Here is a 15,379-nt window from a genome sequence, read left to right as displayed (position 1 = left end):
GAGGACACCACGTGATCTCGAACATTCTTCGCTTTCTTGAAGGCGTGAAGTGGTGGGTGACTGCAATTTAGGTCCTCGGCGATCAAATGCCAGTACTTGTTTACAGTTTTCTTTATCAAATTACTTTTTGTCGAGAAAGTGGTTACACATACGATGCGTTGATCAACATTGTTGTCCCGTTGTGCTCCCTGTTGCAATAGAATGTCCCTTGGGTTATGCCAAGCTCTCTTTTTGGCTTTTTTGACCAGACGTCTCGGGTACCCACGTTCAGACAACCGTTCCATCAGAATGGCAGCTTGCTCATCATAGTCATCCTTTTTGCTACAGTTACGGCGAATCCGTAAAAATTGCCCGAAGGGAAGATTGTCGCGTAGTCCCCGTGGATGATGGCTCGAATACAGAAGCAAGGAGTTTCTCTCCGCGGGTTTTCTAAAGAGGGTGGTGTGCAAAGTCTCATTCTCCTCAAAGATGGTAAGATCCAGGAAGTCTATGCATTTCTTGTCATACTGAATCGTGAACTGAATGTCCGCCGTGCGTCCATTTAACCAATTGAGGAATGTTATGATCTCCTGTTCATTCCCAGTCCAGATACAGATGATATCATCTATGTATCTCATCCACATATTTATTTTGGGTCTGAAAGGATTGGTATCATTCAGTATGAACACCTCTTCATACATGGACATAAAGATGATGGCCAAATCGGGAGCAAATGCCGCCCCCATCGCCACGCCCTTGGTCTGCAGGTAGAATGAATTGCAAAAAATGAAGAAATTCCTCATCATTGCAATTTTTAATAGCAAGATGATAAAAGATGTAGGGACACGAGCCGGTGCCTCCCGTTTGTCAAGTGCAATGGTCATGGCTTGAAGGGCCTCATCTTGGGGTATGCTCGTGTATAGTGACACGATGTCACAGGTTACCAAGATTTCTTCATGCGAGTTATATGGGCGTCCGTCAATCAGATTAATGACCTGTGTAGTGTCTCGCAGATAGGTTGTAGTTGCTTCTGCTAGGGGCTTCAGAAAAAAGTCAATATACCTGCATAGTGGTTCCAGAAGGGAGCCGCAGCCCGATACAATTGGTCGACCAGGTGGGTGGTGTAGGTCCTTGTGCACCTTCGGCAGTGTGTAGATGGTGGGAAGGCGTGGGTTCTTTTGGTTTAGGTATTGAAATTCATGGTCCGACAAGAAACCTTGTTGTAGGCCATCCTGGGTCACTCTCAGGATTTCCGCTTTTAGATCTCCGGATGGATCCCCATCCAATCGTTTGTAACTCACCCCATCATTTAATTGTCTCATTATCTCACTCGTGTAATTGTCCAGGTCCTGTACCACAATTGCACCACCCTTATCGGCTCATCCAATGTTATTTATTGCATAGTGTGCCCCTGTAATTTAATATACATTGGTCAGACCCAGCAACGTGCAAAAGTACGTTTCTTACAACACTGCAGCCGTGTTAGGTGCAAGGTTGAAGGAGCACCGTTGGTAGACCATTGCAAGAACCTTGCTCACCCCCCGGAAAGTCTTAAATGGACCATTTTGGAACAAGTTAGACTGGGTCCCAGGGGTGGTAACCTTGAGCCAATCCTGAACATTAGAGAGATAAAATGGATCAGGTTTTTTGATTCAGTACGGTTGGGCCTGAATGAATCAGAAAGCAGTTTCTCTCAAATGGCTACTCTGTAAATCTATCTTGCGTCTTAACCACCATGTGGTAGGTTCACGCATTGCTCTGATAAGTCTGTCGGTAATGACCCATGCGGTGAATAACTGCGTTTTGATGTGTGATTTCTCTATCGACTAGTGTGTCAATAATATTTTGTGCCCTGTTGACCCTATCATTTTGTGGAGTACCTGTGCTTTGACCACCTTGTTAGGTAGGTCCGCACAGCACTATGTCCAGAATGAAACACGCTTGTAAATATCTGGTTTGTTAACGGTTTCTGCGAGATGAGTTCTTAAATGGCCATGATCTGTGTGAATATTGTGGTATTTACCGTTTGAGAGCCTTAATGCTGCGCTTAGACTACCATGTTAAGGGCAGGTCCGCTCAGTTTAATTAATTGTAATTTTTTCATTTTCTTTATTTTACTTAACTTCCTTTTTAATGTTAAGTTTATCATCATCTCCCATGAAATACAGCCCTGGGGCGTTATAATTTATAACCCATGAAAGGTTGCCAACTTTATTTTAATTACATCCACCACGAAAGTCTCCTTTAAGCCCTTTGTTCCCCTCTAACTCCATGGACGCTCGCCGTGTCGGTGACCGGCGTCCTGGGTTACCCCGGCAACACCAGTCTCGCCGCATGCGAGGTTACAAATTGGCCTCCGTATCCTAGGCAGCACTTCCTGATTCTTCTTGCCTGAGATGAGACGCGGCTGCATACACGCGCGCATGGAGACAAATACTTCGGGTGAGTCCAGTTGCGCTATCTGTCTGTCCCGATTTTTGCAGCGCCTCTAAACCCACGTGTTAGTGAAACGCCTTCACTAAGTCCGCTTATTTTAATTCCACAGATGTAATGGTGGACCTTGGACTCGAGCACACCGCCGCCCTTTAAGAATTATCCTCCGACCGCAATTGATTATTGGCTGCAAGGTCCCCTCTAAATCAGAGGTACGATTTCAGGCTAATATATATTTTGATGTACAAACGTCCATATTCTGGCGCATATTTACTGAATGCCACTCCCAATTTTGTTTGGCCCTTAGACTAAAAATTGGACCCTGAACAGAATAGACGCTGACTCGCATTTCAGCGTTACCATGTTATCGCGGGTGAGTTGTTAATTAAGTATCCTAATTGCCTTTTGTGCTTATACGCCTGTGGGACAGGCAACTGAGCATTGGATATAAATTTTCTTAAGACGTGTATACTAATTTGGCTCCTCCATACCTCACAGATCCACTGCTGAACCATGATTTGTATGGACCTAACTTCATTGTATTGATACACGCACCTTGATCCTACACAGCAACGCTATAGAGGTAGGACTAACGGCCTAGTGTTCTTCTAATATGTGTAATGTTTTCAGACAACCGTGGGTGATTAGCACATTCAATGACGGTCCCCTTTCTTCATTATTTGGCCCCCAGATACCGCTGATTTTTTAACGATCCACCACTCCGCCCGGCTTTGGCCAGAACTATGTGTTAACAGGAATTTATATGACTCCTGAACAGGTAACACGTTTTTCATACCTCCTTGTCAACCACGAACTCTCTGAGGAATTATTTTGTCTTTAATTTTGTCGCTTTTGATGTATCATATAGGGACTCCCTTCGGAGACCTTTTTAAAGTCTTTTCTATTTTCATCTTTAGGAACAGCCCTACACTCCTTCCCTTCCCTCACGTCCTGACGAAGACCCGCCTAGTAAGGATACACTGTCCTACAATCTAGGGTCGAAACGTAGACTTCTCTACTGTTTTGAACTCCCACGGAATGGTTTAATGTATACAGCCAAATAGGAGATTCTGTATCAAAAAGACACAAAAACAAAACAAAACATGATGTTGTTTTCTTACACACTGGTGTAGACCCCACGCTTGGGGATCTGTGTATTCTTTCTTGTGATTTTCAAAAAATGGTCACACGTAATTGTAAATATGTTTTTTGAAACAGTGATGTCTAACTAGCAAGAAATGTTAATTTTTTTTCCCCCTTGCACTTCCCTCTCCCTCTCCCCCTTCTTTGGGCTTATTGAAATTGTGTTTAATATGTGTTTATTCATGTTATGAGTAATGAGCTAATGAATGTTTAGCACAGGTGCTGTGAAAATTAAAACACTTTGCACCTTGACTCGACCTTTTGTGAAATAATCCCACGTATTATACCTTGAATTGTGGAATTTGTTGTGTTTTGTCTGGGACCCCCTTTTTCCTATACCGAATAAATACCCAGGTCCCACTGACTATATGGGTTCAACCCCAATATTTACTAAATACTTCGTGCAGACGCTGGTCTGCGAGGTTTCTCCTTCTGTGATTTTTTATAATTTTTTGTAATTTTTGTTAGTTTACTCAACCATTATGGTTGACAAGGAGGTCCTTTCCTATACCGATGATTACATTAAACAACTTCTCCTAGACCCTGCTAATAATTTTTTGTCACCAACCACACCTGTCATTGACTTCTCTCTTAATGACAAAATAAACAACCTGGAACGTCTGGAAAAGAAGTTGGTTAGAACCAAACTCCATGGTCATTTTCTGGCCCAGTGTTTGCAATCGAACATCATCCCTGTAGGCTTACAGGTTAAGGTAGAACCCGCAATTTTTATAGACGTGCCCAAATTCCGTGAAGGCTTCAGTTTTGTCGCGAACAATTGTTCGCGACATTGGATGGTCTTAGGAATTGAAACTGCCAATGAACAAATTGCCATCTTAACCAAGCAGATATCGGACCTCAAGGCCGAAATAAGTGGGGACGCTACCCTCACAAATTCAAAAGAAGCTTTGACTAAACTTGTGGCCACTCTACAAGACTTTGAAACCACCACGATAAAGAGGAAACTAGAGAAATTGGCACGTGATGTGAAACTGTATGATAAAAAAAGAACATATCCATACCTCCAGGACGAATATTACAGGCAAGATAGCCTGGGAAGATTCACTAACCGCGGCCGCGGTTCCTTCAGAGGTAGACGCAATTACACCACCTTCTCTGATTCGTCGTATAGCTCGGGAGAAGACTCTGAACGGGCTGGCCCAAGTGGTACATACGGCTATCAAGACTCCTACGGACCTACATACCAACCCACACCTTTTTTAGGTCAGGGCGGATGGAGACCCCCACGTGGCAGATCAAACAACTGGAACGGAGCAACAGCAGGGGCCAATCCAATGCTGGTCAGGAGTGGGACCCCGTGAGAGGGAGGGGTACGAAACAAGTGAGCTTCCCCCAGGAGGAACACGGGGAACGATCCACCCGCAGGAAGAACTACAGGTGGTAAAAAGGATTTCCCCCGTTATCAATATTTCCAAATACACTGTTATGTTATGTTATGTTAAATTAACTTGTTGAGCGCGCTAACACCATTAGGTTTCTTGGCGCTGTTCGGAGAGAGCAGAGAGAGACAAAACTAACATAACAGAAAAGCAGAAGTTAATAATAGGCCTCAGTGAAAAGATGAGTTTTAAGGGAAGATCTGAAGCTAGAATAGGGAGAGGCTGACCTCAGCGGGAGAGGTAAGGAATTCCAAAAGGACGGGGCTAGGAAGGAGAACCTAAGACCACCGTGTTTCTTCCGCTTGAATCTGGGGATGGATAGAAGAGCCATGTGGGAGGACCGGAGGGTGCGGGAGGGAACGTAATGATGTAGCAAGGAAGAAATGAAAGCAGGGCCCTGACCAGAAAGAGATTTAAAGATGATACAGCCCAGCTTAAATTTGCAACGGGCTGAGACCGGAAGCCAGTGAAGGTCCTTAAGAAGCGGTTGGACATGTTGGTCTCTCGGCTGATGATAAATCAGACGGGCAGCCTGATTTTGAATCAGCTGTAGTCTCCTAAGTTGATAAGCAGGAATGCCTACATATAATGCGTTCGCGTAGTCAAGCCTAGACATGACTAACGCGAGTAAAGCCAAGATAAGGGCATCGGCGGTAAGTAGGCGCGAGATCTTACGTATCTTCCTGAGCTGAAAGTGACTAGAGGAGACTACAGCGCTAATCTGGGGTGTCATCGATAGATCGTTACTGATGACAACGCCCAGACTTTTTGCTGAGTTGACCGGACAAGGCGGAGAGCCCAGGCTGGCCGGCCAGAAGGAAGAATGCCAAGGATTGGAGGGTCCCCCGACAAGCACCAACTCGGTCTTGTCGGGGTTAAGTTTCAGATGGTTTGCACCCATCCAATCACTGATGAAACAAAGGGCATTTTGAAAGGTAGAGATAGATTCGGGCCCAGAGTCAATGGTAAAAACCAATTGAATGTCGTCCGCGTAATTGAATGCAGAGACATTAAAACAGTGGAGGGAACGGATTAATGGGGCCAAATACAAATTAAAAAGAAGAGGGGATAGGGAGGAGCCCTGAGGGACACCGCAGGTCAGCTCGACTTGAGAGGCAGAAAACTGAGACAATCTGACGGCCTGGTGGCGGTGGGTCAGAAAGGAGCGCACCCAGTCCAGGGCAGTGCCCTGGATGCCGGCCTCTCCGACACGGTCGACCAAAATGTCATGGTCGACCGTGTCAAAGGCGGCCGACAGATCCAAAAGGACCAGGGCCTGACAGGTGTTGGTGTCAGCGCCCCTGCGGAGTTCGTCCATCACAGAAAGGATGACTGCTTCTGTGGAATGTGCTGGTCTAAATCCAGCCTGCTGGGGGTCCAAAACACAGGAGTCCTCCACAAAAGAAGTAAGGGTCTGGGTGACGTGAGACTCCAGGACCTTGCTAAGAAAGGGGAGGAGGGAAATTGGGCGGTAGTTGCTCATGTTGGACTGGTCGGCCGTGGGTTTTTTCAAGATAGCAACCACTTCTGCCCGTTTAAAAGAACCTGGGACCACCCCCGTAGTCAAAGAGCTGTTTAAAAGAGCTAGAGGGGGGTCCGGGCACGAAGTGAAGGCTTCTCGTAAGGCCGACGGGGGGCAACAGTCGCTGGGGGATCCGGAGGAGACTTTAAACAGAAGGGAACGAAATTTATCTCTGGAAATGAGTGGGAACTGGGTGAGGGTGTTGGTGCAATGGGAAGGGGGGAGAGTGGGAAGGATGGAAACAGGAGATGCGTGGACAATGCTGGTTTTAATTTTAATGATTTTGTCCACGAAAAATTGATTCAAAGAATCACACAATAACTGGGAAGGAAGAGGGGCAATGGTGACTCTCGCCGGGTTCGATAATTCCTCAACAATCGAAAAGATGTCTTTGGACTTATTAATAGAGTTCAAGATCTTATTGGAAAAATAACAAGATTTAGCCCTGGCTATTGCAGACTTGTATTCTCTCAGCTGGGAGGAAAAGGCCACCTTAGACTGTGAGGAATAATCTCGACGCCAGCGCCTTTCGGCCTGGCGGAGGGTCAGTTTCAGTGCCTTAAGTTCCTCGGAGAACCACCTATGGGCGTCATGATTTCGCCGCGTTTTAACAGGTTTTAAGGGTGCCACCGAGTCAGCGGCGGCAACCAACCAGTGAACAAGATTGTCTGACTGAGAATCAATAGAAGAAAGGGATTCAAGGATGGGGGGGACAGATGAGCTCAGGAGGGAGGTGAATTTGTTAATGTCAGCCTTGTTCCAGTTGCGTGCCAGAAAGTTGGATTCACGGGCAGCGCTAGCTGGAGCAGGCTTAGTCAGGGAGAAGGTGATGAGTAGGTGATCCGACCAAAGACAAGGGAGAACAAGGGGGGTGGAGATGTCCAGGGAGGAAGTCCATACCTGGTCCAGAATATGACCTTTGATGTGCGTGGGTGTGTGTATATGCTGGGTACAATTGAAACCCAGCATAAGCTCAGAAAAGGCGAGGGAATCAGAGGTTTCGTGAGGATCAGATGGCCAATAGTTAAAATCGCCCAGGACCAAAATATTGGTGTTGTTAATGGTCAGCTGCGAGATAAGCTCGCCGAACTGGACGGAGAAATTTGGCATGGCTTGGGGGGGGCGGTAAACTAGGACACACACTAGGGAGGAGCCAGGTTGCTCCAATCTAAGAGCCAAACAGTCGACCATGGAAATACTGATAATAGGCACCATGGAACACCGAATTGGGTGCCTAATGATGGCTGCGACCCCGCCGCCCGCTTTACCAGAGGGGCGGTTGGCTTGTAGAATGTAATATCCAGGGGGAATAGCCGCTAGGATATCAGGAGTGGAGTCATCTGTGAGCCAGGTCTCGGTCAGGAGTAGGATATCAGGCTGTTCCGATCCTAAGAGATAAAAAATATCAGATTGGTGGCCGACCAGAGACCGGGTGTTAAGGTACATCACAGAGAAAGAGGGGTTGGGTCCTAGTCCAGGGATGGGAAGCGAGGACTTGCCGGAAGAGTCCGGAGGTGGATGGAGGGAAGATGAAGGAATGATCTCAGGGAAAGTGGTCCTAGGGGCAGGCAAGCCGCAGATAGCGTGTTTGATTGAGGGGTCAGGAAGAGGGAGAGCACAATCATGAAGGGAAATGATAAGTGAGCGGGGAAGAGTAGGGCTGGGAACAGAGTGAGGTGCCCCGTGCCCCGGCCTGCCGCGGACGGGCGCAGACGGGCTTAACTCTGGCGCAACTCCGGCGCGCCTACGTCGCGCCCGCTGCGCTCGTCCGCTGCGCTGACACATGTTGGCCGTTTAAATAGGGGCGGGACGAGGGAGGAGTGAGGGAAGCTAGATGCAGATTGGAGCCCAGGCGAAGATGGCGCCCGCTGCAGCTGGGAGCCCACGATACCAGACAGCCCCCAGCCGGCCGCTCCCCTCTGGAAATGGAAGCGGAGGTTAGTTACCTGCACAATTTGAAGAGTGGGGTTAAATATACAATTTAAAATACAGTGCGCTTAAAAAACGCCGCCGCTCGCAATCAGCGGGGCGAGATACAGAAAATACTGGGAGAGGCTCTCTCACGCTCTCAGCTCTCGCAATGTTGGCAGAACGAGCCCACTGCCACCGGGCTGTCTGCCAAACACCGATAGAGAGGTGACACGCGCTCCTAAATAGGGGCGGGACGAGGGAGGAGTGAGGGAAGCTAGATGCAGATTGGAGCCCAGGCGAAGATGGCGCCCGCTGCAGCTGGGAGCCCACGATACCAAACAGCCCCCAGCCGGCCGCTCCCCTCTGGAAATGGAAGCGGAGGTTAGTTACCTGCACAATTTGAAGAGTGGGGTTAAATATACAATTTAAAATACAGTGCGCTTAAAAAACGCCGCCGCTCGCAATCAGCGGGGCGAGATACAGAAAATACTAGGAGAGGCTCTCTCACGCTCTCAGCTCTCGCAATGTTGGCAGAACGAGCCCACTCTACTTGATGACGAAATCAAGATACTCAGTCGAGGTCTATCTTTTGTCCCAACCGCCAAGCCTGATACCTTCAACACTATAGTAGAACTTCACAAGTTTTTTCGTAAGGTACGACTGCGATATTTTTTCAAAGATAAACCCTCTTTTCAGCCTCTCTCGGCGACCCATTTTAGGCCACCTTCTACCTTTGTTCCTTCCACTCACGCTATGACTCAGCGTATTCTGGCCTATGAGAGCCTCGTCCTACGGGATGTGAATAAAATCCTGGGAGAACATAAATTTGTCAAGTTCAATACCAGCAAAGCAGAAAAAGTGGCGCTCAGATCTCTTAAGGACAACACCGATGTGGTAGTAAAACCTGCCGATAAGGGTGGTGCAATTGTGGTACAGGACCTGGACAATTACACGAGTGAGATAATGAGACAATTAAATGATGGGGTGAGTTACAAACGATTGGATGGGGATCCATCCGGAGATCTAAAAGCGGAAATCCTGAGAGTGACCCAGGATGGCCTACAACAAGGTTTCTTGTCGGACCATGAATTTCAATACCTAAACCAAAAGAACCCACGCCTTCCCACCATCTACACACTGCCGAAGGTGCACAAGGACCTACACCACCCACCTGGTCGACCAATTGTATCGGGCTGCGGCTCCCTTCTGGAACCACTATGCAGGTATATTGACTTTTTTCTGAAGCCCCTAGCAGAAGCAACTACAACCTATCTGCGAGACACTACACAGGTCATTAATCTGATTGACGGACGCCCATATAACTCGCATGAAGAAATCTTGGTAACCTGTGACATCGTGTCACTATACACGAGCATACCCCAAGATGAGGCCCTTCAAGCCATGACCATTGCACTTGACAAACGGGAGGCACCGGCTCGTGTCCCTACATCTTTTATCATCTTGCTATTAAAAATTGCAATGATGAGGAATTTCTTCATTTTTTGCAATTCATTCTACCTGCAGACCAAGGGCGTGGCGATGGGGGCGGCATTTGCTCCCGATTTGGCCATCATCTTTATGTCCATGTATGAAGAGGTGTTCATACTGAATGATACCAATCCTTTCAGACCCAAAATAAATATGTGGATGAGATACATAGATGATATCATCTGTATCTGGACTGGGAATGAACAGGAGATCATAACATTCCTCAATTGGTTAAATGGACGCACGGCGGACATTCAGTTCACGATTCAGTATGACAAGAAATGCATAGACTTCCTGGATCTTACCATCTTTGAGGAGAATGAGACTTTGCACACCACCCTCTTTAGAAAACCCGCGGAGAGAAACTCCTTGCTTCTGTATTCGAGCCATCATCCACGGGGACTACGCGACAATCTTCCCTTCGGGCAATTTTTACGGATTCGCCGTAACTGTAGCAAAAAGGATGACTATGATGAGCAAGCTGCCATTCTGATGGAACGGTTGTCTGAACGTGGGTACCCGAGACGTCTGGTCAAAAAAGCCAAAAAGAGAGCTTGGCATAACCCAAGGGACATTCTATTGCAACAGGGAGCACAACGGGACAACAATGTTGATCAACGCATCGTATGTGTAACCACTTTCTCGACAAAAAGCAATTTGATAAAGAAAACTGTAAACAAGTACTGGCATTTGATCGCCGAGGACCTAAATTGCAGTCACCCACCACTTCACGCCTTCAAGAAAGCGAAGAATGTTCGAGATCACGTGGTGTCCTCTTTCTTGAATATGGCAAAGGAACAATCCCTAACATCAATGTGGAAACTACCTCCCGTCGTGGGTCATTATCGCTGTGGATCCTGTAAAGCCTGCCCAGCTACAATCCAGACTAAAGTCTTTGTTCATGGACAACATCAAGTGACACTAAAGTCACACACCAACTGCAACTCATCCAATGTTATTTATTGCATAGTGTGCCCCTGTAATTTAATATACATTGGTCAGACCCAGCAACGTGCAAAAGTACGTTTCTTACAACACTGCAGCCGTGTTAGGTGCAAGGTTGAAGGAGCACTGTTGGTAGACCATTGCAAGAACCTTGCTCACCCCCCGGAAAGTCTTAAATGGACCATTTTGGAACAAGTTAGACTGGGTCCCAGGGGTGGTAACCTTGAGCCAATCCTGAACATTAGAGAGATAAAATGGATCAGGTTTTTTGATTCAGTACGGTTGGGCCTGAATGAATCAGAAAGCAGTTTCTCTCAAATGGCTACTCTGTAAATCTATCTTGCGTCTTAACCACCATGTGGTAGGTTCACGCATTGCTCTGATAAGTCTGTCGGTAATGACCCATGCGGTGAATAACTGCGTTTTGATGTGTGATTTCTCTATCGACTAGTGTGTCAATAATATTTTGTGCCCTGTTGACCCTATCATTTTGTGGAGTACCTGTGCTTTGACCACCTTGTTAGGTAGGTCCGCACAGCACTATGTCCAGAATGAAACACGCTTGTAAATATCTGGTTTGTTAACGGTTTCTGCGAGATGAGTTCTTAAATGGCCATGATCTGTGTGAATATTGTGGTATTTACCGTTTGAGAGCCTTAATGCTGCGCTTAGACTACCATGTTAAGGGCAGGTCCGCTCAGTTTAATTAATTGTAATTTTTTCATTTTCTTTATTTTACTTAACTTCCTTTTTAATGTTAAGTTTATCATCATCTCCCATGAAATACAGCCCTGGGGCGTTATAATTTATAACCCATGAAAGGTTGCCAACTTTATTTTAATTACATCCACCACGAAAGTCTCCTTTAAGCCCTTTGTTCCCCTCTAACTCCATGGACGCTCGCCGTGTCGGTGACCGGCGTCCTGGGTTACCCCGGCAACACCAGTCTCGCCGCATGCGAGGTTACAAATTGGCCTCCGTATCCTAGGCAGCACTTCCTGATTCTTCTTGCCTGAGATGAGACGCGGCTGCATACACGCGCGCATGGAGACAAATAGTTCGGGTGAGTCCAGTTGCGCTATCTGTCTGTCCCGATTTTTGCAGCGCCTCTAAACCCACGTGTTAGTGAAACGCCTTCACTAAGTCCGCTTATTTTAATTCCACAGATGTAATGGTGGACCTTGGACTCGAGCACACCGCCGCCCTTTAAGAATTATCCTCCGACCGCAATTGATTATTGGCTGCAAGGTCCCCTCTAAATCAGAGGTACGATTTCAGGCTAATATATATTTTGATGTACAAACGTCCATATTCTGGCGCATATTTACTGAATGCCACTCCCAATTTTGTTTGGCCCTTAGACTAAAAATTGGACCCTGAACAGAATAGACGCTGACTCGCATTTCAGCGTTACCATGTTATCGCGGGTGAGTTGTTAATTAAGTATCCTAATTGCCTTTTGTGCTTATACGCCTGTGGGACAGGCAACTGAGCATTGGATATAAATTTTCTTAAGACGTGTATACTAATTTGGCTCCTCCATACCTCACAGATCCACTGCTGAACCATGATTTGTATGGACCTAACTTCATTGTATTGATACACGCACCTTGATCCTACACAGCAACGCTATAGAGGTAGGACTAACGGCCTAGTGTTCTTCTAATATGTGTAATGTTTTCAGACAACCGTGGGTGATTAGCACATTCAATGACGGTCCCCTTTCTTCATTATTTGGCCCCCAGATACCGCTGATTTTTTAACGATCCACCACTCCGCCCGGCTTTGGCCAGAACTATGTGTTAACAGGAATTTATATGACTCCTGAACAGGTAACACGTTTTTCATACCTCCTTGTCAACCACGAACTCTCTGAGGAATTATTTTGTCTTTAATTTTGTCGCTTTTGATGTATCATATAGGGACTCCCTTCGGAGACCTTTTTAAAGTCTTTTCTATTTTCATCTTTAGGAACAGCCCTACACTCCTTCCCTTCCCTCACGTCCTGACGAAGACCCGCCTAGTAAGGATACACTGTCCTACAATCTAGGGTCGAAACGTAGACTTCTCTACTGTTTTGAACTCCCACGGAATGGTTTAATGTATACAGCCAAATAGGAGATTCTGTATCAAAAAGACACAAAAACAAAACAAAACATGATGTTGTTTTCTTACACACTGGTGTAGACCCCACGCTTGGGGATCTGTGTATTCTTTCTTGTGATTTTCAAAAAATGGTCACACGTAATTGTAAATATGTTTTTTGAAACAGTGATGTCTAACTAGCAAGAAATGTTAATTTTTTTTCCCCCTTGCACTTCCCTCTCCCTCTCCCCCTTCTTTGGGCTTATTGAAATTGTGTTTAATATGTGTTTATTCATGTTATGAGTAATGAGCTAATGAATGTTTAGCACAGGTGCTGTGAAAATTAAAACACTTTGCACCTTGACTCGACCTTTTGTGAAATAATCCCACGTATTATACCTTGAATTGTGGAATTTGTTGTGTTTTGTCTGGGACCCCCTTTTTCCTATACCGAATAAATACCCAGGTCCCACTGACTATATGGGTTCAACCCCAATATTTACTAAATACTTTACGTTCTAGTGGCAGAACCTCTAGCCTGTGCGAAGTCCATCATCTTTCCGCTCACTTCAAACACCCCTCAGTTTGACCTAGACTATCCCCTACAGTGGACCACAGAGTTTGTAAGATATTTGGGCATTAAAATACACACAGACTCCGACACAGTCTTTAGGGACAATTCTGGTACGACCTTTATCAAGTTGGAAGATGATGTTGAGAAGTGGATAAAGCTTCTGTTGTCTCTTCTCTGCAGAATATCAATCATGAAAATGGTGGAGCTGCCACGACTACTGCTTTTATTCACCAATATTCCTTTGGTTCTCCCATGCGCCTTCTTCGATCGCCTCACCTCACTGATGGTCCGGTTGGCTTAGGCAGGTAAGCAACCGCGAGTGAAGAGGCAGATTCTGGTATTGCTTTACTCTATGGGCGGACTTGGCGTGTCAGATTTTGATTTATATTATAGGGCCGCACAGGGTGCGCATGCATACTACTGGATGCACGACTCCCCAGACATACCACACCTACGTATCGAATCTGCAGTTGCTGACCCACTTCCACTCCCAGCAATGTTGTTTCAGCCTGCTGATCATAGGACATGCATCTTAAATTCTATCAATGCCACGACGCATGCCTGGCACTACCTACTGCAGTTACAGGCTGGTTCAATACTTTACTCCCCGTCAACACTGCTAGACTGGTGCACATGGCTATCACCCTGCAGGGAGAGTGGGGTCACATAATCACTTCTCACTCTGGGTATACACACGGTAGGGGAGCTGTTTGATGGGGGGGTGACGAAAAGCTGATGAAATTTCAATTCCATAGAACGAGGCACGCACTGAGGGAGTTACTGGGGGACAAATACCTAGAACCACCGGAACTCCTTGCTTTAACACACATTATACGGCCGAAATCCCCAAAGCGCACAGTAGCGACTATTTATAACTCATCTATGATATACAGAGCAAACCACTACACCAAGACACGCTTGGCATAGCAGCAAGACTTGAACATGTAAATAGCTGACACCATGTGGACCTATTGCTGCACCAGTACAAAGCGGATCTCACTTAACGGCAGACACCGACTGATACACTTTAAACATCTAAACAGGGTTTACTACACGCCGGAGAGGCTCCATAGGTACGGATTGTGGGAGAACATGAAATGTGATCGCTGCCATGCACAATTAGCCGATTTCCTCCACCGGGTTGGTCATGCCCCGGCATAGCGGCATTTTGGGTCTCATTCTTCAAGGAAATAGGGCGCATCACGAAGCTAACCCTTGACCCCGACCCAGCGCTGGCACTATTAGGCTACTCTAAGCTAATCCCAAAAGGGGTACGTCGGCTGGTTGATATGGGAATGCTGATGGCCAAACGTAGGGTTGCTATTAACTGGTCTTGTGGTCCTCTCCCTATGATCTCTCAGTGGAAGAACGGCATGACCTTCTGCAGTACACAGACTGAGCTTTTCAGTGAGCTTCTCCCCCCACGTTATAGACCCAAAAACTTCTGGGAGTTATACGATACTTATCAGCACACCTCCACTAGTGGGATGAGAGATTCGCCAGTCCAAGCACATATAGTTAGTATGCTATGTTATGTTATGTTATGACGTGTTTTATATAGCGCTCAGCTACTCCGAGGAGTGTCCCGGCGCTTCGAACCCAATACAGACCGGAAGCAGGCTGAAGATGCCACACACTACTGAACAAAAAGCCAGGTCTTAAGATCCTTTCTGAAGGCCAACAAATTGCCGATCTTTCTCAGAGAGACCGGTAGTGCATTCCACAGCTGAGGCGCCAAGCGTCTAAAAGAGCGGCCTACAGTGCGGGCACGCCTTATACTAGGAACAGTAGCCAAGGCCAGCGAAGATGACCTGAGCGATCTCAATGGATGGTAGAAAGCCAGCCGTTTTCTGATGTACTTAGCGCCTGAGTCATGGAGTGCCTTGAAGGCCAAGGTGA

Source organism: Lissotriton helveticus, chromosome 3_1 (genome assembly GCF_964261635.1).
Source record: "Lissotriton helveticus chromosome 3_1, aLisHel1.1, whole genome shotgun sequence".
In the NCBI taxonomy this organism is placed as follows: domain Eukaryota; kingdom Metazoa; phylum Chordata; class Amphibia; order Caudata; family Salamandridae; genus Lissotriton; species Lissotriton helveticus.
This window is presented reverse-complemented; position numbering follows the sequence as displayed.